Source organism: Dama dama, chromosome 19 (assembly GCF_033118175.1).
Source record: "Dama dama isolate Ldn47 chromosome 19, ASM3311817v1, whole genome shotgun sequence".
NCBI classification, from domain to species: Eukaryota; Metazoa; Chordata; class Mammalia; order Artiodactyla; family Cervidae; genus Dama; species Dama dama.
In genome coordinates, this window is record NC_083699.1 from 50,119,809 (window position 1) to 50,145,207 (window position 25,399).

General features: G+C 43.0%; 1 protein-coding gene across 2 annotated transcripts in view; it reads right to left on the reverse strand.

Annotated features, from left to right (window-relative positions):
* Nucleotides 1–25,399, reverse strand: part of LOC133073477 (kalirin) — a 496,969-nt gene that overhangs the window by 303,900 nt on the left and 167,670 nt on the right. The window lies entirely within an intron of this gene.

The following is a 25,399-nucleotide window of genomic DNA, read 5'->3' on the forward strand; positions in this document are numbered from 1 at the left end:
AGCTGGTATACAGTGAATGTTACACACTAGACACTCAGTAAATATCTTTTCAACAGGCCAAGTTAACATCAAGATGGACCACAATGCCCTAAACAATTCCTTTTGCTTTTTTCTCTATGTGCCATAGCAACTGCTAGTCTTCATTTTACAGATGGAAAAAGTGAAAATTCCCAAGTGAGAAGCAAAGTCAAGTGTAATACCATTTTCCACCTCTTCTCCCTTCCCTTCAGTGTCACTGTCATCAGTCCACAATGAACAACTGATGAGCAATGTCACTTCCACGGGAAGCAAATGCACTCCCTTCTTCAACAACTCACTCTCTGCCTAAATCTCATTTCTCAGGTGGAAAGTCATTTCTGGGGTCCAGTTGAGATCCTGTTAGGAGTCTGGAGGCAGAGGCCTGGGGCTCACACAGAATAGAAAATAACAATGTGCCTGGAGAAACAGCAGCCTCAGGAAGCAAAGGACAACCCAGCCTGGTGTGAGATGTGTGGGAAGGGAGGACTCAGCTTATACATGCACACATACAAACTCCAGGCCATCTCACCGCCCCTTGTCATTTATCCTGAGTACCCCAGAGGACTCTCAGGGAGAGCCAGCCCACACTCAGAGCCCTGCAAGCTGTAAATGGAATTTCTGCTGTGTACCACCTCCAGGAACATGGCACAGAGGGACCCCAGAAGAAAGGCAGCCCTGTGTGAGCTCAGTGGGACAGAGCTAGAGACCACGGACACCTCTTCAAGTGCTTTTCTCCACTTGGCTTTCTCCCTTGTGCTCCCAACCTGATAACCTACAAAGGGGAGAAACATGCTGAGCAGGATGGTCTTGCTCAAGGCGTCTCAATTTCTAAACACTGACTATTTCAAGCATTCAAAATTGTTGGGAATTTTGGCAACACCCCAGGACTAAGGTCACTGCCGAGGGAAGGGAAATAAGACAGTTGCACACTCAATCAAAGAGGAGAAGCAGCCCCAGAATGCCAGTGTCCATGGTAAGAGGTCATATACTAGCCCAAGAGAAATTTACAAAGGATCTCTGACCCTTCCATCTATTTCTTCATTTTCATTTTTCACTAAATGTAGACAGTGATGCTTTTTGCTCATCAGTTGCTTCTCTTTACAAGCTGACCCAGAGCAGCTGATGCTGAAGTAACCAGCTGCAAGGCTCACTTTGAGAAGACTGTGGGCAATAGAGGAAAAAAAAAAATAACACCATAAAAAGAAAGTTCTAACTATAGAACTTTTTGTACTTTCTATCTTTGTTTCTACTGATCTTTATGCTCTGACTTTATCTTCCAACAAAGGAAAGCTATTAAACGTAATGAGGATCAACTTGCTGCTGCTGCTGCTGCTAAGTTGCCTCAGTCGTGTCCGACTCTGTGTGACCCCAGAGATGGCAGCCCACCAGGCTCCTCCGTCCCTGGGATTCTCCAGGCAAGAACACTGGAGTGGGTTGCCACTTCCTTCTCCAGTGCATGAAAGTGAAAAGTGAAAGTGAAGTTCCTCAGTCATGTCCAACTCTTCACGACCTCATGGACTGCAGCCTATCAGGCTCCTCCATCCCTGGGATTCTCCAGGCAAGAATACTGGAGTCCAGTATTGCCATTGCCTTCTCCAAGGATCAACATAAATTATTGTAAAAAATTACAAATGGATACATAGATAATTTTTCACCATGATGCAATAAGAATAAGCTTCAGTTTCCTGGGCAAGGAAGAGCCTATTAGACTTTACCAGCTAGACAGAGATCATCTTTAACACATGAGTTACGTGCATAGAATGATATATCTGCATCAAAAGTTTTATTTTCATATATAGAATACATCTTTCTATACATCAGTTTTAAAACACTCTCCTTGACATCACTACATACACTATTAATTTCTAGAGAAAAAAATTTAATAAGAAAATTTAAACTTCAGTTCTGTGTCCTTCCAGATTCTTTACAAGTTCAAAAACAGCAAGACCTAAACTAATGAGATACTACTGTATAACAACAATCCACATAACCCTCTTGTCTCCTAAACTCTTGTCATATTTTTTTCCACTGTTGTTCCTCTCCTGCTCCTACCATGTTAAAGTATATAGAAAGTGAAAGTCGCTGTAGCCTTTTCCTTCTCCAAGGGATCTTCTCAACCCAGGGATCAAACCCAGGGGTAAAAGGTCTCCCACATTGCAGGCAGATTCTTTACCAGCTGAGCCACAAGGGAAGCCCAGTAAAGTATACAAGATGGCTCTAGTTTCCACACAGTTCCCAGACAATTAAGGAAGAAAATGCATTATCAGAAGCAAAAGGTTACCCATCCTGCTACCTCCCACCTGTGGAGAGACAGAGAGACAGCGCCTGGAATTCCATTCTGCAGACCCCACTCATCAAGCCCCACCTCCTCCTTCTCCACTCCAGACTCCAAGACCTGAGAGAAGAGGAGCAGCTTGTCCAGGCAGCTTGCAGTCATTGCTCCAAGTAAATGTCACTGTTTTGGGTTGGGCTGGTCTATGATTCCTGGCAGGGGGTTGGGGGTCCTTTCTCTTCCCAGGCCAGTTCAGATCACAGCTGAGCTATCTCCTAGGTTGTGTGTCCAACTGTAAGAAAACCTAAAGGGTCCAGGTTTACAAAATCCCTAACTAAAGGATAATCATTTCCAACAGCAACATTTTTCACATTATAAAAGGATGTGCTCCAGGGTCTCTTTAAATAAAAGTTGCCTTAGTGGTTTGAATTAGTTTCTTATTTGCCAGAAATTGAATTACAAATAAATTTCAACAATGTATGTATTATGTAAAGCCAAATAGAGCTAAGCTAATTAGTCTAGCAGCTCAGAAGTTGGTGACCTTGCACAGAAAACCTATTTGCACTGGCTAAAGGTCCTATGTATCAATAACCCCATGGCCCTTGTGAAACCAGTTGTCATACATAATTTGTAAGAAAGGAGAACTTCATTGAACACTAACTCAAACAGAACCAATGAAATAGCAACATGTTTTCACTACTAGGTATATGTCTGCACAGACTCATAGTAAATGTTCAATAAATATTTGATGACAAAATAAATATATGAATGAAATGTTAATCTTTCCTAAAGTGACTTGCACAAGGTCAGTGGCCTCATCCGTCACACCAAATGCTAGTGATCTGAGCAGATGATCTCCAGGGTACCACTCAGCTCTAGTATTCTGAGACTTTTTAAACCGTTTCCTCATATTTATTGGTCTTTGAGATCCTCAAATTATCAGATCAGTATGCTTTGAAAGAACCAATTTCCTGACATGATTCAGTGCACTTGAGGAAGATAGAACAACTCTACCTTGGCCTTCCAGTCCATTCTTCCCCAGGAATCAATTTAGAGTTTGGAATACTCAGGGCACATCACACCATTTTGCAGACAGCCAAGTTACCAAAATGAGAGGCTAGTGACGGGAGAACTTCCGGGGGCATCACACTTTGAAGGAAGCAGGCCTGAATGGCAAATTCTCTCTCTGATATAAAGGTATATTTGATGGCACTAATAGACTATAAACCCCACGCCCCTTGCTACCTCTAAAGAAAGCCTGGGAAGAAATAAAAGCCCCTGGGCTGTTGCGGTTACTGCAGGAAAAGAAAGAACGCGGGGGCTCCCTCATGGACCTGACCCAACATGAATGCTGTGTTTTATCTTATAGACAAAGACACACTTCTCTGGTGTTCAGTGCTAGTCCCACCCCATTCATGTCCTGCTGCTGTCAGAATTACAAGCCTGCTGTTCTGTTAATTAGCAACGTTCAAATGCTCTGCATCTATTAGGGAAGTAAAAATTACCACCGCCATCACCCCAGGATCTCCAGCATGGGTCTTCTCCAAGCCCCACTCTTGCCTACTCCTCACTCCAAATGGGCTATGCTCACATTGCTGCTGCCTGCTCCTCTTCACATTTTCCTAGTTACTGTTCCCATGCAAGAAGATGCCAATCACCCTCATCTGGCTCCCAGCCTTTGTGTGGATCCCTGTGACAGAAGCAGGACTGGCCCTCTGTCACAGGCCCTGTCTGTGGTTCCGCAGCTCTGGGATAGCAGGGAGTCTCTCAGGGGAGCTGGGGCAACATCTAGGCTAACCTCCTTTAGGAAGCAATCCTGATTTCAACAAGAAACAAACAAGCCAATGTTGAACATTTGGAGGTGAAAGCTGCCAGGGTACCCATGGATTCCTCTTTATCTCCTTTTGGTTTGCAGTCACTTTCCCTTAATTTACACTTAGAAGTTACTGTGTTAAGTATTCTAATGTTGCATCAAATGGACCCGAACCCTGTTTAGCTACTGAGGCAGCAAGTTATCCAATGCTCAGGTCTCCGTCTCCTCTTTCCACTCCAACCCTATGGTGTCCAGAATGGGAGGCTTGATCACTGTGGCACTGGAAGACTGACTGATCTGCCATACAAAAGAGATTTGGCTTAGAGCTGGGAGTTCCAGGAGCTCATTAGGCCAAACCTTAGTTTGGGCACTATTTGGACAATTTCCTATTCCCAGAGTCATTCTTTTATTAATTATTTCTTGAACCTTATTGCATGTGAGGCCTTATGTTAAGCTTTGGTAATACTTTGACAAGTAAGAAATGGATCCTGCTTTCCAGGAGGCTTCCAGGCAGAGGTAAGTAGGCATGCAGATAAGACAGTGAGCTGTTATCAGAGACAGGATAACATATGTACAGAATGCAAAGGAGTCCAAAGGAAAGCCTTCTTAAGGATGAGTCCTAACTGCTTGCTACTTAAAGTAACAAGCGTCACCTACCAGCTAGAATCTTGCTAGAAATGCAGAATCCCAGGCCCTACCCCAGACCTACAGAATCAGAGCCTGTATTTTAACAAGAAGCTCAGGTGAGGAATACACATTATGTTTAGGAAAATGCTATACTCTAAAGTTTGTCTTTCTATTCCAGAGTTGCCTCAGAGTCAGAGATAGACAAAAGCATCATTTAGCTCAATCTAAACAGAACCTCTAAAATCTAATCTAGGGCTTCTGCTCATGACCAACCCCCTGCACAGGATTCCAGAGATTCAGCCATCACTCTGTGACCCAAAACTCATATCCAGCTCTGGAATAAAAAGGCTATCCAGGAAGGCTATCCTCCTCCAGAGCACTGAGACTGGACCATGTCATATTTTTTGATGGTAGGAACATTTATGAATAACACTTGTTCAAGCTGCTCAGAACTTTGGTAGTTTAAACCACTTTCTCATGGACCAAATGCTTTAATTTCACAACAAATCTTCCTCAGTACACCAGGCCTCAGAGCCCTCTGCCTTCTGGAACTGTTCTGAGTACCACAAACACTGTCACTGATCATATTTACACGTCACGATGCCATCTCTGAGACAGCGCTGGAGGACAGAGCATCCAGGCGGCTTATGCCTGTTTACCACACCTGCACTCCCACCCACGGGTACACAGTCCTGAACACGGGGCAACACTGGACGAGAAACAGAGGAAGGAGAGGTGCTGTCACCCCAGGGGGCCTCACGTCTATGCAGAACACAGTGCTCATCCCAGCAATTTGCTCCGTAGGAGAGGAGACCCAATTTTTGCCCTCTGAGAGTTTTCTGCCTAATACCTAATGTCTATTTCCTCTAACACCAGAAAGGTACCAGACACAGTACAAAAAGATAACTTAGATTTTGAGATCCTGATAAAGATCCTCCCATCTTGCCTCCAACATGGCTGGCCCACATTCCCTCTGCCCTGATTACTGCTGCCATCAACCACTGAGTTACTCAAACAGAAACTTGGAGGCATATCCTAGACTCCCCTCCATTGCAAATATCGATTCAGTCACTTAATACTGTTGATTCTACCTCTTAAATCTTTCTCTAATGAATCACTCCTTCTGGGCAGTTTCTTTGACCACCCCTGTCAAGTTGAGCTGTCCCTGACTATACCTTGTACTCTGTCACTCCTGAAAGGCATTTCTGTTTTCATTCTGTTCCCCCATTAACTGACCCCCATACCCCAAGGGTGGGGACCATGTCTTACTTGGTGTTCTACCCTAGCACCCAGCACAGTGCCTGTCATGCAAAAGAGGCTGAAGAAATACTGAACTGAAACTGAGCACACACAGGTCCTAAGAAGACAGAGAGTAACAGTGGTGAGTTGTCAGGATGGTTCCCCCAGGAGGTGATCTTTGAACCAGATTTTGAATAAGAGAGGGGCCAAAGAATAATGCTCTGATGGGAAGCAGTACATGCCAAGGCAGAGAGAAAGGGGCAAGCTAGCTGTGTGCTATAGATGGAGAGATTACTGGCTGAACAGAAAACCAGGGTTAGAAAGGCATGGTGGTAAAGGGTGGGCTGTGTGATCTCACTCTGAACCAGATCAGTCTCAAGAGGCTGGGCTTCTGAGAAGGCCTCCAGCAAAGATGTGGCTGCAAATGCCTACAGAAGCTCAGAGAGCTGGACTGTGCCACAGTAAGGACCAGAGCTGGTGGAATCTGGCTGGTCTCAAAGGAAGGCTATAATTCCAGAATAGAGTTGGACCCAGCAGGCACTGACTCCAACCTCTATGTTACATCCTGTTCTGTCTTCAGGGAGACAGGGTAGGATGGGACACACAGCCCCTGCTGAGGTGGCTGGTTGGATGGGGTGCGGGGGGCACTGGAACTTGGCCTCTCTATATTTTCTCCCTAGGTTCCAAGAGAGGCAGGAGGAATGTCTGCTTGCTAGGTCCCTCCTGTGAGCCTGCCAGGCTGGGGGTTTGGGGAAGACCCCATGAAGACACAACATGGAACGATTCAAAAAGGGAAGAGACTTAAGGACATGCTCCTTCTGTGTGGGGACTAGTTGGGGGAAAGCTCTTGGGAGAAGATGCTGTCAGTGCAGCTGGGATGAGAGGGAACCCACTGGTGCAAAGAGGTGGTGATCTTTATTCCCCTCACTGTCCTTTCTTTCCTTCCTCTTTTCCTATATTAATTCAAGACAAGGATGAGAGGGGAAAGGGTAAGAGAGATAAAGAGCTAGAAACACACACACACAGATGGAGGTGATTGTCTTGTCTCATCTTTACAGACACTAATGAGCTATTGAGGCAACTGCCTGTGGGTAACTCTTTCAGGGACTATAAATATGTTCCTTGGCACTCTCCTTAAGACACCTGCCACTGAGGCAGGAAGCGCGTGCAGAGCTGAACGGAAGGAACAAATCTGGCTGAGAAAGAGACGGAACAGCTTTATGCCAGCAACAGACACACAGCACGGTGTGGGGATTCATTGCCTCTCCACAGTCTGGGGACCCATTGCCTCCAGTCAGGCTGACTCCCCGCAGTGTCCTTCACCACTGACACTTGCAAATATCAGACCAGCCAGCAGCATCCTCCCACCCCCTGAGCAGCAGCCACAGAGCAGCGATAGTGTGGCAGGCTCTCACCCCCACAGCACCAGGCCATAGAACTTCTGAAAGAAGGATATTCACAAGCCTCAGTTCACCTGATCTCAATGCAGAAGTAGGGGGGTGGTGGTGCAAAAAACAAAAGGGCTCCTCTCTCAGTAATTACTAAAACTAAGCTTTTCCAAGCAAACTGATGAGGCATTATGCCAGAAACTGGCAAGGATGGCCAGACTGAGCCGTCTTTACACAAGGGGATGCAAGATTTACCTTCTCTGAACTCTGGCATGCATTTGAATGTCACTCCTCACAATGACCACTTTCTGCCCTTCTTCATAGTGAAGTGTGCCTCTTCCCCACAGTACCTTCTCTAACTCCTTCCTGAGCCCAGGCTGGCCCGGCTTTTCTTCTCTCTACATCACATGGCAGGCACCCCACTGCAATGAGATCTCCACCCCTGAAGTGAGATCTTTGTCTAGATTCTTAAGCTCTTGAGGGAAGGAACTGGGTGCTTTTCTCCATATCTCCAGTGCATAGCATGCAGCTGGTGCTTAATGAGTGACCCAGGAACTGAATCTTATTCATCTACAGTGACTTCTACACAAAAAGTGCTTAATAGCAGCTGTGCCTCTTCCTCTCCTGGTCCCACTTTGTACCTGCTTCAATCCCATCTCCATCTTTCTCTCTCTCATGCTTCACACAAACTCTAACTGTGGCCCATTTGACTGTTAACTTTCTAAAGTCAATATTAGATATAAAGGCTTGGCTAATAGTCTAATTCTGAAGAGCAGAAATGTGTAACACTTACCATTACTAAATTAGCTCCTTTAAAGATCACTAATAATTAGCACTTTAAACATATAGGTAACACCTCTCTGAGCCCAGCTAATGAGCAAACCATTTCTGTTTATTCTTCACAAGCTTTAATATTAGCTTGAGTTGAGACCTCAGCTGCAATACACAGGTTCACTCACTCTCCCTCCCTCCCTTCCCAGAAAAGTTGCCATCATTTAATGTACTCTGGACACAAGAAAATGGCCACTTCAGAAGAAATTATACTGCTCATCACTTTTTTTTAACAGAGTCTTTTCTAACTGATCAGGTTGTTTAAAGTGCTCATACCTTACAGATGGTGGTGATGGTGGGAGATTTATCATCTTTTTGTTACACTGAGTATTACTCTTGGATGGGTCCTCAAAGTAAAGCAGAACATTAGCCAGAGATGGATATAAATAAGCTGTTGCACATGAGCAGCATATTTGCTTTCATACTATGTTTAGAGAGAGCTCTACAGGTACTCAGAGGCAGAGGCTGTGTACAGTGGAGGTTTAGACATATAAAAGGTTCACTCCTTGGAACCCGCACTCTCAGTGTCTTTCCCTCTTCCCCAGTGTGCATATCAACAACATTTTAATTAATTTTATTTTAATCAGGATATTACGAGTTTAGTTAAAAATGAAACTGTTGACTTGAAGAAAAGTCAGCTTAGGCCTCTGTCATTATAGAAGCACTCAAGCAGGCATCCAAACGTGAAATGGCCTCTCGGTGAAGCAATGTCAGAGGGACATATTGGGCACAAGACCGGACACAGGTCCAACACAGACATGGAAAACCTAGGGCCAAAGTAAAACACAGGTTTGCAGAATTGCAAGTGCAGCCTGACAGGTGAGAAAGGCCATACCCAAAGGTCACATTGTTGAATAAACTTTAGCACACTAAAGCCCCTTCTCCCACTTTAAGGACATGCATGCTGCTGTCCTTGGTCCTGAGCTAGTTGTACAGTTGCTACTCAGAGTGGCTGCTGTCCAGCCTGCCTTAGGATAATATGAACCAAATGAGAAAGAGTCAGAGATGATAGCGACGTTAAGAGGTATCAGAGAGATAAACAAATATGAACAAGTACTGAAGGGCATAGACATGGATACATTATTGTAGAGAACTGAAAGAGTCATTTTGGGATTGTTTTCAAATAATTGCAGTAATGAAGAAAGAAAGGTCTACGTACATCACATGACACAGACACACACACACCCCTCCCATGGAAATGAGACAGCATGAACTCATGTCCCCCAATATTATGTATTGGTTTCTGAATAAACTGACATAGATGGGTTGGTCACGGAAAGACTCTTAGAGTTTTAAGGAATTTTTATATCTCTCCTTAAGTTATTACCTTAAGCTATTATCTAAACACTGTACAAATGAGCATCTATATGTGCCAGGTAAAGTCCCAGTTACTATGGGTAAAATGAAAAAAATGTAGATTTTCTGACCTGAAGGGACTTTCAGTTTAAAGGGAGACTCAGACATGTCAACATGTAATTTTAATATCAGGTAAAAAGCATAATGGTAGAGGTACACACAAGGGACAAACATTCAGAAAATCCCAAAGGGCTAATATAATTCAAGGTATAAGAAAGTGTCTGAAAAGTGAAGGAGCAGTAACTAGAGAAGAGGCAAGAGGTTATGGGTACCTCAGCAAGGTCCAGGACTGGATTGGACAGTACCGAGTACTGAGGTCTCTCTAGTGGGTTTCAGGGAATAGAGAAGAGCAGCTAAGACATGGTGGCTTCCCTCCTACAACCCAGACCCTCTCCACAGTATCAGAGAGATCAGTTAATGTTTGCCAGAGATAAACAACAAAGTTCCTTTACAGATTCAGCATTATGAGGAGCCAACGTAAGTTAGGAAATGACCAGGATCAGGAAGAGTCTGACTCATGATGCCTGATATCTCTTTAGAAAGAAGCATAACCATGTCACCAGAGAAGGAAATGGCAGCCCACTCCAGTATTTTTGCCTGGTAAATCCCATGGACAGAGGAGCCTGGCATGCCTGGCCATGGGGTCTCAAGAGTCGGAACAACTTAGCAACTAAACTACTAATTACTACTAACCATGTCATGTGTTATATAGGAAATCAAAGTAATCCAAATATCTCATGAAGCTAGAATTCTTCTCCAGAATATGGAAATCAAGGAGCTTGGGGCAGGGGAGGGTACTTGCAAATGGTTGCCTAGGTAACCGTCAACTCTGCTCACCAGAGGACATACTAAGCTGCACATTCCAGGAGCATCTGGTAGACTGAAACAGGCTTCTTAACCTTGCATCAAAAATGTATGTGGCAGGAAAGGCCTTGAAACTCATGAAAATACATGCAATTTATTGAATATATGTCCATACATGTTCATTTTTCTGAGAATTGCTTAATTCCAGTTTTCATGAGATGTCCAAAGGAGTCAATGGCTCCCTAAATTGTAGAGAACCACTGGTCTAAAGAAAAGTCAAATGAGAGCCTACAATATGTCTTGAGTTCTAATCAGTAAACCCCATCACCCAGCATCTGTCTCACTCATGGCCCACTAAAACCCAGGGTTGAGCTGAGACCCAATACAGTTGTTAGGCTTCCCTGGTGGCCCAGATGGTAAAGCATCTGTCTGCAATGCAGGAGACCCGGGTTCAATCCTTGGGTTGGGAAGATCCCTGGAGAAGGAAACGGCAGCCCACGCCAGTACTCTTGCCTGGAAAATCCCATGTACAGAGAAGCCTGGTAGGCTACAGTCCATGGGGTTGCAAAGAGTCGGACATGACTGAGTGATTTCACTTTCACTTCAATACAGTTGTTGGGCTAGAAGAGAAAGTAACTAGAGAAGACAAATGATTTAGATTCCTTGGCTTGGATAAGAGGAATCTGAGGCAGATGGTAGGGTGTGAAGGCTGAGTGCCAGATCCTAGGTTTCAAAGATAAGCTTCAGAGATGGTTTTCTCTCATTACAGTTACTGAAAGCCAGAATGAGTGAGGTAAAACACAAAATGAGTTGTGTAAATGCCTAGGTAGTGCCTTCCCTAGAGGCCTTCTTAATCGAAGATTTCCCTGACTTCTAGCAAAGTGATGACAACCTGACCGAAGACGACTACTAGACCATGAGGGGTTATGGTCATGATTAGAGCTGACAGAGTCTGCAAACATATTTAACATGATCCCCCGGAGGCTGCATCATGGCAGGATGAGAAGGAGGCTCTCAGATGTTCCCAGTAAGGCAGCCACAGCAGAACAAGCCTGGCCACTATTTGCTCATCAAATCATCTTGTACCAGATGGTGAGCTCTCTAAGGGCAGCACATCCGGAGAGGCAGCTCACATCCCCAAGTAAAGCACAGGCTCTGGATTCAGACAGAACTAAGTCTGACTCTGAGCTCCAGCACTTATTAGCTGTGTGCCCTTGGATAGCTTACTTAACATCTCTGGGCCTGTTTATTCATCAGAGATTAAAAATACCTACCTTACAGGCTGTGGTGATGATTAAAAGAGAAAATCTATTTGAAGGTACCAGACACATAGCTGATGGTAGGTCACCATGATACTCCTCTCCTTCCTGTTCATCTTCCTCCTCTCCTAGTCCCAGCATGGGCCCTAGTACATAGTAAGTGTTGACTGTGTCAATAAATGAGTTAATGAATAAGTGAATAGAGTAAATTCAGAAAACAACAACTAAAAACTGCCTCTCCACCTTCCCACTACATACCTATAAGCCAAGCTGCACGTACTTATCTGTGTAGTTGCTCTGAATTTTTATCATTTCTTTCCCCTACCTAATTTCTGCTATTTGGCAAGCACTCCAACCACTCCTGCTCCCAAAGCCAGGTTCATCAAATGCAAAAGAAAGTATCCCCAGTGAGAGAGCAGCTGCTGAGTGCTCACCTTCTCCTTCTCTGTCCAGAGGGCTATGGTCCTGGGCACCCCTTCCACACTAATCTCTATGTGCTGGACCCTGTAGCTAGCCAGCCTTGCCCTTTCTTCCCAAGCTCCTCTTCCCCACTGCTCCGGGTTCCAGACAAAGGTGTACTAATTCAGATGGCATTTCTGAAAAGTACCCCTACTGAAAACACATCCCAAAAGCAAGGCCACCGTCTGAGATAAGATGGCCCTAACATCTACCTGTAGGCAGAATCTTCACAGCCCTGTGAGGAGACACAGCAGCTTGTGGGGAGAAACAAGAGGCCTAAGGGGAGTCCCTGCTCTGTGGGTCTTTTCCCTGGTTGCCCTTGAACATTGTTGTCAAGCCATTAAGTGGAGAATTCACAGAGACAGAAAGGGCTAAAGAGGTCAAAGAGCTAGGTGTGGAGGCCAGGGGAGTGGCAAATACAAATCCAGGTGAGTTGGATCTTCAGTCTACCTGCTACGTAGGATAAATGGCCCCAGGCTGCTAAAATTCTCTGTTCTGGGTGCTCTGAAAGTCTTTTCTCATTTATTCTCCAATATTTACAATTTTTTTGCCAGTAATCTAAGCAGAATACCTCTAGGAGGCTGGGAAACCAGATCTTCTTTGCTCTCTTCTAGCTTCTTAAAGAAAAGGAACCCTTAACCATGGCCAGGGAGCTGTGAGGCTGCCTTGTCCATGGACAAATACACACACATACTCAGAAAACGGCTTATATGCTAAGTACTAGAATCATATTAAAGTAGGGAGTAATGACATTCATTATGGCTTCATACTATGGAAAAATCACACAAAACCTAAATGTTCAACCACAGGGGACTGGTAAAACAATCCATGGTCTAACCACTCTATGCAACCATTAAACATGACTGTACAAGAATAATTAATGCCAAAAAAAAAAAAGAATAACTAATGCCACAGGAATTGTCATGGTATAAGGTTAAGTGGGAAAGCCAGATTATAAAATAGCATGTACAACCTTATCCTAATTGTGTATACACTGGCACATGAGTATAAAAGCCAGATGCACACATGCAGACAATGGTTATCTCTGGAAAATGGGATTGACTCATGTAAATGGTTCTTAACTATTTTTCACTGTCCAATTTTCTTATCTATTCTTGAAATAATTGAGAAGAGCAAGTTCCTTCCTTTGTATATTAATCTTTCATTTATAGGATCCTTATATAATAATATTCATGCACTTAAAACATTTAATAATTAGGTTGTGGTTATGACAGCATCTGCAACCAACATTTTAAATCAAACGTATTTAAAGTTAAGGACGGCTGTGTTATTCAGCTGTTCACTCCATGATGTGATTCCATGGCAAATTAAAAAGTGGCTACCATTCATCACAGATAAAGTTGTCCCATGACTGAAAAAAATGAACTTCAAAGAAGCTGTAAAAAGAAATTTAATTTTTCATTAAATGCCATTCAAAGATTTGCCATATATCCAAATAGAGTTTATCTCAGGAAGGCAAGATATTAAAGATTCAAGTAAAATAAAATTCAAATAAAATCAACATGGTTTTAGATTAAAAACTAAACATTATATCAGTTGAATAAATTTATTTTTTTAACATATGCTTAATTACTTTATTGTAATAACGTCAGGCAGACATGCTGGGGCAAGAAGGAATGAATTTCTAAGTACTTATTATGTACCAAAGGGATTTTCAACTAAGCTTCTATTTGGAGGAATAAGTGGATAAAAAGGGCTTCTCAGGGGGCTCGGTGGTAAAGAATACACCTGCCAATGCAGAAGATGTGAGTTTGATCCCTGGGTTGGGAAGATCCCCTGAAGGAAGAAATGGCAACCCATTCCAGTATTCTTGCCTGGAGAATCCCATGGACAGAGGAGCCTGGTGGACTACAGTCCACAGGTCGTGAAGAGTCAGACACAACTGAGTGACTGAGCATGCACGCACATGGATAAAAATAATTAAATATGTTTTTGAAAAAAGATGAATAATGGGTTGGGTTTGCTGTACTAGATATTAAAATATATATATATTTAAACTACAATTATTAAAAGGTGGCACAGACACAAGAATTAACATACAAATGAATGGCACCTGATTCATAGACCTAATACAGATCTGACATTTAAGAACCTAATATATGATAAGAGAAGAAGCTAAACCAAAGGAAAAAAGACAAATTATTCAATAAATGGCACTGGAAAAACAGACTAGTTGGAAAAGAAAAATCAAGTTAATTCTCATAACTTCGCTCTATATACCACAATAAATTTTAGAGAGATTAGAAAATAAAATCTTAAAAATGACATATTTAAAAAACACCTTAGGAAAAAACATGGGTGAGTATTTAACTGATCCCTGAATGACAAAGAGCTCTCTAAACATGAAAACACTGAAAAAAATAAAAAAGGAAAATATTTATGACTTTTGTCTATGGAAATTTTTAAACTATACATCAGAGTACAAACAAAACTTAGAATGCAAATGACAAGCTGGAAAACATATTTGCAACAAAACTGACAAAAGATTAATACTATCCCCACATGAAAAACAGGCAAAGAATATAAATACACATTTCAAAAAGAGAAACAGCAATAAATAAGAAAAAGTAGTCAACCTAATTAGTAATCAAGGAACTGCAAACTAAACAATGAGATATTCTAAAATTTGTCAAATATGCAAAGATTTTGAGAAGGCGACAATCCTCAGTGCAGGCAAGAATTCCAGACTACCCTTCTCTGTCCACACCCCTGCCAGTGCAAGTAACATGGCTGCAACCTTTCCAGAAGGCACCTTGGAAATACGACTCATAGATAATTCTGTATATAATCAATGACCTAGTAATTCGATTCCCCTCTGGATGCCCATCTAAGGAACTAAGGAAAAATGAGGGCAAATACCTGAGGACAAGGGGTTTCAAGCAGCACTTTTAACTATGGTCCCAAACTGCAAACAGCTTAAATGTCCAACAGAAGGGGAATAGTCAGATAAACTTGGGAGAGCTCTAAATGGAACACCAATCAGCCATTAAATTTCTTATTTTTGAATAATTTACAATTTCATGGAAGCATGGTTATAATACATAAAGTAAAAATAGGATACTAATGATACATGTACTATACAAACACGAAGTTAAATCATATGAAATTGCTGAGGCTCAACTTTTTTTTACCTTCAGAAATATCAATTTGGTATGTTCCCAAATATGGATGTATTTCTGGGTTGTGAGGCTTATGATGATATTTCATTTTCTTCTTCATACTGTTCTATAGCTTTCAAAATTTTTCAGTGAACATTATATTAAAAATTTTAAGCTGTATATTTATGTGAAGACCATATGAAGAAACATCCAAAACTCAAATCTGTAACAAACCACCTTTTCCCTCTTGTCTCGATTTTACAGTTCTCTGCCTCCTTGATCTCTTAATATCCATGCTACTCATCTGTGTCTCTCCTTTAATTTATCTGCAAGTTCTGTAATTTGCTCTTTGGGGTTAATCCCCAGAAAAAGAAGCAGGGCCCTAGAAAAGATCTGACCTGTTCTGTCAGTCCCCTTTCCCCAGGAAGACTTCCCAGACCAGGCATGAGTATCAGGAAATTTTTAATGCCCGGAAGTGGTCCCATGCTTTCCAGTCAGTGAAGTGTCACAGAAGAGGAAAGCAGGCAGCCTCCTCATTGGAAATCTTCCCAACTTGTGTTACTGCCAATCCCCTAGAGTTGGGAGTGAGGTTCCTGTCCCTGCTTCATGGTAGGATCACAGAAAAAAGGTAAAAGATCACCCAGAGGCTTGGGGAGAGGCAGGCAGCAGCTTCCCTCCAATAGCACAATGGTGAGAATGAATCCATCACCTGTAGCCTGACGTCTTGTGCTCTCTATTCTTGGCATTTTTGTATGCTAAATGATGAGGACCTTTTGCTGACTTGTCCTTTCCCAGAACTTCTTGACTATGCCACTCACAGAGCTCTTAGGCCCCATGGGGTGGCAGAAAGAGCATCGGACTTGGGAGTCAGATGATCTAGGTTCAACTTGATATATCAACTTAGCCACTTTGAGGAGGTTCTTCACCCCCTCTAGTGTTTCAGGTGTGAGGACATAACTCTGCTGATTGAACCCTGAACTCTAGGCAGGTACCAGTTTGCAGGGCAAACATGGGACTAGGCACTGGTTAACTGTGTGGCTATGTTCCCAATCCCATTCAGGGAACACGGTTCCCAATGTGGGGTGAGGACTCTGTCAAAATAACCAAAGTCACATCCCTGAATTCCTACATGTGCTAGGACAAGTGGATGAGTGAAACCTGAGAGTCAGGCTCAGTTCTTCATGAAATGCCAGACCTAGTCATATCCTGCCACCTCTTCCAACCTCTTTCTCTTCTGACAACTGAATGCATCCTTATAACCTCTAGATGCATAAAGAAATGGATCACCATCCCAGGGCCTTCACATCTTCACCAGTCTCCCAGAGTAAAGTATCACTTCATCTTACCTCCCTCTCCCATGACCCTCATCCAGAAGGAACTCCTAAACGTGACCAGCAGCTCTACAAACAGGTCCTGGCAGTGGGTTTATCAGAGACAACAACATTCCTTCTCAGAGCACTGGTTTGCGACAAATGTGCTCTGTCCTAGAGCACCCATCGGGGGGCCAGAACCAGTGGAATGACATATCTAGAAAGCCCTTACAGACTGCCAGTCCTTCATTTACAAGAAAGGGAAACTGAGATGCAGTGAGAAGAAGGCTCTCAAGGCCACACAATGAGTGTAGAAACTCAATTTCAGTCAAGCATTCTCTGCTCCATACCACACAGCCTGAAGAGTACCCCCACTATAGATGCTTAATAGTAGAATGCAAGGATGGGTAGACGATAATTCAGAGATTTGCTATCCAACCAGCTACATGAGGCTATTTAAATATCAATTAATTGAATAAAATTAAAAATTCAGTCTCTCAGTCACATTTGATATAGCTAATGGCTGTCATATTAGAGAATATAGAGAATATTTTCACCACTGCAGAAAAGTTCCACTGACAGTGCCGATCATTCAGATGGATAGAAGATGGATAGATATCCTATAAGAAAAAAAGTTCCCTGGGGGCAAGGTCTATGTCAAGTACTCCCTTGAGATGTATTGAGGAATGTTCTCCATATCCCATAACCAATGACTCAGTGACTAAAAGAACAGCCCATAATACAATCAACAAGGGGCTCAGCAGTACAGACCACAAGTCCAAGAAACACAGATCGCCATCCAAGGGAGCTTCCTGGATCTAAGCACAGGAGCCTATGGAAGAAACAAGTGGCTTCTGTCTCCTCACCTTTTTTTCCAAAAAGTATGATTATCAAGTTTTGAAACTTGATCAAATTTTCCCACAGGTACCAAAGGTCTCAGTCACTAACCACCAAGTCTCACATAGATGTCTCTGAGCCTCGGCCACTTTGGGAGGCAGCAGGCAAAAAGAAGCTGAAAGGAGAAGGGAAATCCTTAGGTTCCCGAGTGGGAAAATCATCACTAACCTCTCATTTTCAAGAGGCAATCTGAAAAAAAAAAAAAATAACAAAAAAAAAAAAAAAGAGGCAATCTGAAACCCTGCATGTATACTTGCTTTGTAGTGTCCAATCACCCTCCATCAAGCCAACAAAAAGCTGACTGGTCATACCAGAAACGAGGCTGTCATGCTATAGAGAAAAGTCAACCTGCCTGGTAGCTTTGTAAGCCCACAGTGCAACATGTGACAAGGTGAGAAGTCTCTTAAAAGACTGGGTGAATATTCTGTCAAGAAAAAAGCCCCTTTGCAAACAGGCTTGACTTGTTCTGCTCTATTCAAAATTTGTAGTAAAAGTCCGATTAAGAACAGTTTTGCCAATTAAAAATCAGTTCTAGAAATTTCAGGATGCTCAGTCTCCAATAAAGACATCTTTAAAAAGATTTTATTGGAAAAAAATTGCTTTACAATATCATGCTGATTTCTGCCCTACATCAACAGGAATCAGCCACATGACCCCTCCCTCTTGAACTTCCCTCCTATCTCCCACCCTATCCCACCCCTCTATATCGTCACAGAGCATTGGGCTGAGTTCCCTGTGTCACAAAGAAAATTCTTACTACATAAAGTTTCAGTCATTAAAATGAGAGACATCAGCTGCTTACAAAGAGCAGAAAAAGACCAGGTCCTCTGGATATTTTTTTCTCTTTTTTAAATTGAAGTATAGTTGATTTACCCCTGCATATTTTCAACACCTGAAGGTCCAACTATACATGAGACAAGGAAAAGATCTACTCTGAATTCTACTGGCTCAGTTAAGGCAAGCGATACAGTTAATCTTTAGTCTTAATAAGATCTCAATGAACATTCTGTTCCTTTTCTATAGCCAATGAGTATATTTTCATTAGTTCACACTGTAGCAATTAATAATCTACTTTGCTATTTCAATTTTAAGACATTTTTTTCTTATAACAATAGAATTCTCTTTTGCTTTGGAGTGCCCTAGCTCCATTTTTCAGGAGGAAGATTCATTAGTGTTCAACTTCAAAAATTGTTACTTAGTATCACTGTGCCTCAGTTGTTTTATAAGCAACATGTAAGTAGTACCACCTCATAAATGTTGTGAAAATTAACTGAGATTACGTGCATGTCTTTTGACTGGTTCTAAGGAGTAAATTTGATCTCTGGTTCCTCAAAGCCTTTGACTGTGTGGATCACAATAAACTGTGGAAAATTCTGAAAGAGATGGGAATACCAGACCACCTGACCTGCCTCTTGAGAAACCTATATACAGGTCAGGAAGCAACAGTTGGAACTGGACATGGAACAACAGACTGGTTCCAAATTGGAAAAGGAGTACATCAAGGCTGTATATTGTCACCCTGCTTATTTAACGTATATGCAGAATACATGATGAGAAACGCAGCGCTGGAAGAAGCACAAGCTGGAATCAAGATTGCCGGGAGAAATATCAATAACCTCAGATATGCAGATGACACCACCCTTATGGCAGAAAGTGAAGAGGAACTAAAAAGCCTCTTGATGAAAGTGAAACAGGAGAGTGAAAAAGTTGGCTTAAAGCTCAACATTCAGAAAGCTAAGATCATGGCATCTTGTCCCATCACTTCATGGCAAATAGACGGGGAAACAGTGGAAACAGTGTCAGATTTTATTTTGGGGGGCTCCAAAATCACTGCAGATGGTGACTGCAGCCATGAAATTAAAAGACGCTTACTCCTTGGAAGGAAAGTTATGACCAACCTAGATAGCATACTAAAAAGCAGAGACATTACTTTGCCAACAAAGGTCCATCTAGTCAAGGCTATGGTTTTTCCAGTGGTCATACATGGATGTGAGAGTTGGACTGTGAAGAAAGCTGAGCGCCGAAAAATTGATGCTTTTGAACTGTGGTGTTGGAGAAGACTCTTGAGAGTCCCTTGGACTGCAAGGAGATCCAAGCAGTCCATCCTAGAGGAGATCAGTCCTAGATGTTCATTGGAAGGACTGATGCTGAAGCTGAAACTCCAGTACTTTGGCCACCTCATGCGAAGAGTTGACTCATTGGAAAAGACCCTGATGCTGGGAGGGATTGGGGGCAGAAGGAGAAGGGGACGACAGAGGATGAGATGGCTGGATGGCATCACCGACTCGATGGACACGAATTTGAGTAGACTCTGGGAGTTGGTGATGGACACGGAGGCCTGGCGTGCTGTGGTTAATGGGGTCGCAAAGAGTCGGACACGACTGAGTGACTGAACTCAACTGAACTGAAGGAGTAAATGCTAAGTGATGGAGTGGATGAATGAATGAATGAAGTGTCTGAACTATGGAACTGATTTGTCAGTGGACTCAGCTATACAAACCTGGAAGCAGACAAACTGCAGAAATGATTCACAATTTAAGACACAGTCATTCACATACTGTCAGCTCCTAAAATTGTAGATACAATAAGTGGGAGGAAATAAGCTGCCTACAGAAAGCATGCCTTGCAAATTCAGGCTACTGCAAAGGTGAGAACATTTCAGTTTTCCCACGGGAAAAAATCTTCCCTTCCACTCTAAAGTTTTATGATTGTGTATTTGTGCAAATAGGAAGAACAGTTAATCTAATAAGTTCCAGCTTTGGAATTCTAGGATTAAAATATACCTATCAAAATCCATATGTAAATTTGGATTTGGAAGTGTTCCCCATTTGACTTGGATCCAGGTATGTATAGAGTAATTGAGTCATAATTATGATATTGTTTTATGCTAATAATGCTTCTGACATGGAAGGAAATTGGACTGAGAATCTGAAGATCTGAGTTTGCTTGTGGCTTTTTCAAAGTCTCTTCCCCTTTCTGACCTTCATTTTGAACACCAGTAAAATGAACAAGCCAGGCAAGATGATGACTGAGGCCAGTCCTCCCCGAATTGTCCTGTGCCTAATTCTATTTACTGTAGAAGAGATAATGGTGTGCAAGAAGTTAGAGAAGCAGGCATCCCAGAGGGGAAGTGAGAACCTAAGGGTGAAAATTATGCTAGGAAAATACCATATGTAATTAATTATAAAATGCATCATTAGTTTATATACCACTAAGAAAGAAAAAACTATTGCAACCACCTCCTAATTCGAGAGATGGCAAAATGTGATGGTAAAGGGGAATCTCATAATGAAATATGGGAAAGTACTTATTATATTACTGGGTACTTATTATACTCTAGGCACTAAGCTAAGTGTTTTAGATATTATCTTTATTTAACTCAAAAACAACCCCACGAGATAGAAATGTATGATCTTATACGAAAGATCAGCATTTTACAGAAGAGATGATTGAGGTACAGAGGGTTTACATCATTTGCTTAAGATCCTCTAACTAGTCCATAAGAAAGGTGACATATGAACCTATAACTATTTCACTCCAAACTCCATCTTTTTAACCTTTTACCCTTTGAACAAGGCTGGAGCATTTGATGCAAAGTGAAAACAAGGTGTCTGATGGAAACAGGGCTGAAACACTGAAACTGTCAGGATACGTTAAAGGAACTTATTAGAGTAAAATACTGAGAACTAGAAGGGACCTTAAAGACAATGTATCACAAGCATATACTTTACAAAGAATCTAAAGCCCAAAGGGGCTATGTCATTTGTGCAAGGTTATACAGCCAGTCCTGGTGGCTCAGACAGTAAAGAATCTGTCTACAATGTGGGAGACCTGGATTCGATCCCTGGGTCAGGAAGATCCCCTGGAGAAGGGAATGGCTACCCACTCCAGTATGCTTGCCTGGAGAATACCATGGACAGAGGAGCCTGGTGGGATGCAGTCCACGGGGTTGGCAAAGAGTCTGACACAACTGAGCAATTATCACTTCCACTTCACATACACCCAGTCAGTGTAAAAAGCTAGGATTCTAGAATTTTGCCAGGTAATAAAATCAAGCTTGCCAGTCTGTAATTGCCTGAATCTGGCAATTCCCATCTTTTTACATCCTAGGCATTTCCCATTTTTATACATTGATTTCTTGGTGATTTGCCTGTGATGACATAGGCAAGTTCCTTCAGTACTCCAGGATGTAATTTATTCAAGACTGAGACACAGAGCATTCTCAAAGCAGTGTGGAGAGGGGGACAGAGCAGGAGGGCTGGGGGTTCTAATCCTCCCAGCTCTAGGAACCCTGCAGGCTTAATTTCTGTCTTGTGGATTCGTATGTAAAACGAGGATAACACCACCAATCTCACACAGAGACAAAGTCTACAAAGTCTACAAAGTCCCGATGGTGCACCGATGGCAGATATTTTGGCTAAGACTGTTGCAATAGCTTGGGGCTTGTATTATGCCCTCACCTTTCTTGGCCGTCAGTTCTTACGTGGATAATCTGTTGTGCATTTTCCAATCTGAACTATATCTTCTTGGCTGAATACAGTGGGAGCAGGATGACAGACTTGACCCTTGCCTTCTCCATTTCCCTTTAAGATAATTCAACTTTTCCAAGCAGAAAACCAAAACCCTATTCTATTTTTTACTGTTCCCAAGCTTGTCTCCTGCTAGCTTTAATCTTGTTACCTGACTTTACTTTAAATTTTTGTATGAGGCCTTTAAACATCTAGCTCCTCGAAGAAGTCCCTTTCCTTTCATAATTCATGCTGCTCATCTTAAAGTGAAGGCCAACCCCTTTCCAAAGTGTGGGCAGTCCTCAAGATTTCATAGTCACTTGAAGCTCAAGGTTAAAGCAACCTATGTTTAAACTTCCAACCATTGGGAATTGAGTGCCAGTACAGGAAAAGCGTCTTCCTACCTTTTCAGGGATCTTTGTTCTTCTAGTTAAATATGTGTGAAAAGACAATGTGTGATAATTATGTCACAGGCTGCCAGGAGCTAGGGCGGACCCTCAAGCTGGGAAGTGGAAACTGCCAAAGAAATGAGTAGCCAGGATGTGGGGTGACTTAACAGTCCTACTTTCTACTTTAAAGGCACCCAACTAGGGGGGAAGCATGTGCCCAGCCCCACAGTCAGCCACTCTATGGAAAGCCCAGCTGGTGAAACCAGTGGGCATAACCAAGGCATCTCCACCTCCGTGGTGATAGCCTACCTCACAAAATACATGCTTTGTAAATCAAGCATCACAAGAGCCCAAATTTCAGCTCCCGCTTTCGCAAGCCCTTCGTGACTATTTTGTTCTTGCTGCCTTTGTGGGACTTTGCAGTAAATGTTTGCTACAAGGATTAAAGGCTACTAGAGACCTGGGTTCAATCCCTGGGTCAGGAAGATCCCCTGAAGAAGGAAATGGCAACCCACTCCAGTATTCTTGCCTGGGAAATCCCACAGACAGAAGAGCCTGGTGGGCCACAGTCCATGGGGTCTCAAAAGAGTCAGACATGACTGAGTGACTAACACACCTAGGGGTGGAAGAGCTAAGTGCCTTTCATACCTGATGTGAAGTCTCACAACTACCCTATGAGATATATCTCTACATTTTTTGGATGAAAACTAAAAATGAGTGAAATCAAATAATTTACCCAAAGTTATAGGACTAGAGCATAGGAAACTCTATTCAATATTCTGTGAATAAAACCTATACGAGAAAAGAATATGAAAATAATATCTGTGTATGTACAACTGAATCACTTTACTGTACACCTGAAACTTAACACAGCATTATAAATAAACTATACTCCAATAAATTAAAAAAAACCTGAAAAAATACAAAGTTATAGGGCTAGGAAAGGATGAAATCAGAATTTGAATTCAGGCCTATCCCATTCCAATGACTGTGCTGCTGCTGCTGCTGCTGCTAAGTCACTTCAGTCGTGTCCGACTCTGTGCAACCCCATAGACGGCAGCCCACCAGGCTCCACCGTCCCTGGGATTCTCCAGGCAAGAACACTGGAGTGGGTTGCCATTTCCTTCTCCAGTGCATGAAAGTGAAAAGTGTAAGTGAAGTCACTCAGTCGTGTCCGACTCCTAGCGACCCCATGGACTGCAGCCCACCAGGCTCCCCCGTCCATGAGATTCTCCAGGCAACAGTACTGGAGTGGGTTGCCATTGCCTTCTCCAATGACCATGTACAAAACCTCAAATTATATGGATCTATCTCATCTAGTTCCTGAGCACTCTGGGTCAAGGCACATTCGAAGCATCTGCAGCCTTAGACACACAGTTTGATGCATCAGGGTTGAGCCTCCGGTGCCTGAGTTTCTATAGAGTCAGAAGACAGTCAGACTGCTGAGCCTCTGCCTCGGTTTCCTACTGCTGCTGCTAAGTCATGTCAGTCATGTCTGACTCTGTGTGACCCCACAGACGGCAGCCCAACAGGCTCCTCTGTCCTTGGGATTCTCCAGGCAAGAACACTGGAGTGGGTTGCCATTTCCTTCTCCAATGCATGAAAGTGAAAAGTGAAAGTGAAGTCGCTCAGTTGTGTCCAACTCTTAGCGACCCCATGGACTGTAGCCTACAGGCTCCTCCGTCCATGGGATTCTCCAGGCAAGAGTACTGGAGGGGGGTGCCATTGTCTTCTCTCGGTTTCCTGCTGAGCACTGCAATTAGTACCCTGCAGCTAGCACTGTGATCTGAAGCTCCACCTGACTGATTAGAGCCTTGCTCATCACTTGCCACGCCCCTCAACTGGAGCAGGCTGGAGGGAAATGTCTTAGCCCTGTGCTCCCAAGTCACTGTCTGAGAGCCTGCCAGGAGTGGATAGATGGCCCCACAGGTAGGACCACAGACTCCCTTGACCCTGAGGGTCTCTCACCACTTGTAGACTCTGGTGACACCCCCTCCCAGGACTGCCTTAATCTCCTTCCCCTACCTTGGATGGTGTATGGTGGGGCTGGCCTGAGAGAAACTTTCTTTTGTGATGCTCCACTGGATCCCATGTATTTCACTGCTGACTGTTTACCTCTTCCAGGCTAGCCCTACAGTCCCTGAGCTCTTAGCCAGACATTCTGCCAACCCTTTCAGAAGTGCCAACGCCAATCTTGATTTGAAGTGGGAAGCCAGTTTTCTTCATGTAAGCAAGTGGCTAAAACAACCCATAGAAGACTGTCTGAAGCATTTCAGTCAACAACAATTGGCCAAATTAAAATGAGAATTCTCATTAATCTCCCCACCCACTGACTGTTAATGACATGGTAATTATAAACACAACAGTAAACATTATTACTAACTTTAAGTGTTAACTTGAAACCAGCTGGTACAGTCCGCAAAACACTCTAGTCCTGGAAAGTTCACAAATTCATGTAATACAGTAAATTCAGCAACTGTTAATTCACCTTAGATCAGATGGAAGTCAATCAGAATGAGTTCTGATTGACTTCCAGGGCTAGCCTGGAAGAGGCAAACAGTCAGCAGTGAAATACATGGGATCCAATGGAGCATCACAAAAGAAAGTTTCTTTCAGGCCAGCACCACCATCCACCATCCAAGGTAGGGGAAGTAGATTAGGGCAATCCTGGGAGGGGGTGTCACCAGAGTTTACAAGTTGTAAGAGACACTCAGGGTCAAGCAGCTAACCATAAGAACTCTTCTGCAGTGACCTGGGTTGTCCTAGATCCATGGTGGCAACTGTTTCTACCAAGCCCTGCAAGGACAGGCCAGAGATTGGCCAGATGCTCACCAAACCCATTCCCTCTTCTTCTGGAGGACACAATTCTCATTTTTTCCACTCTCCCTTGCATTTCAGAGCAGTCATGTGACCGAACTCTAGCCAATGAAATATGGGCAGAAGTGTTATGTGCCACTTCCAGGACTGGCCCATGAAATCATCCCACACATGTGTCCTCTACTCTCTCTCTCCACTCTTCTGAAGGCTGAAAGCAGAGGTTCCACTAGAGGACTCCAAGGCATGGCAGAGTCACTAAACAGAAGTGGAACATATGGAGTGAACCATGATGT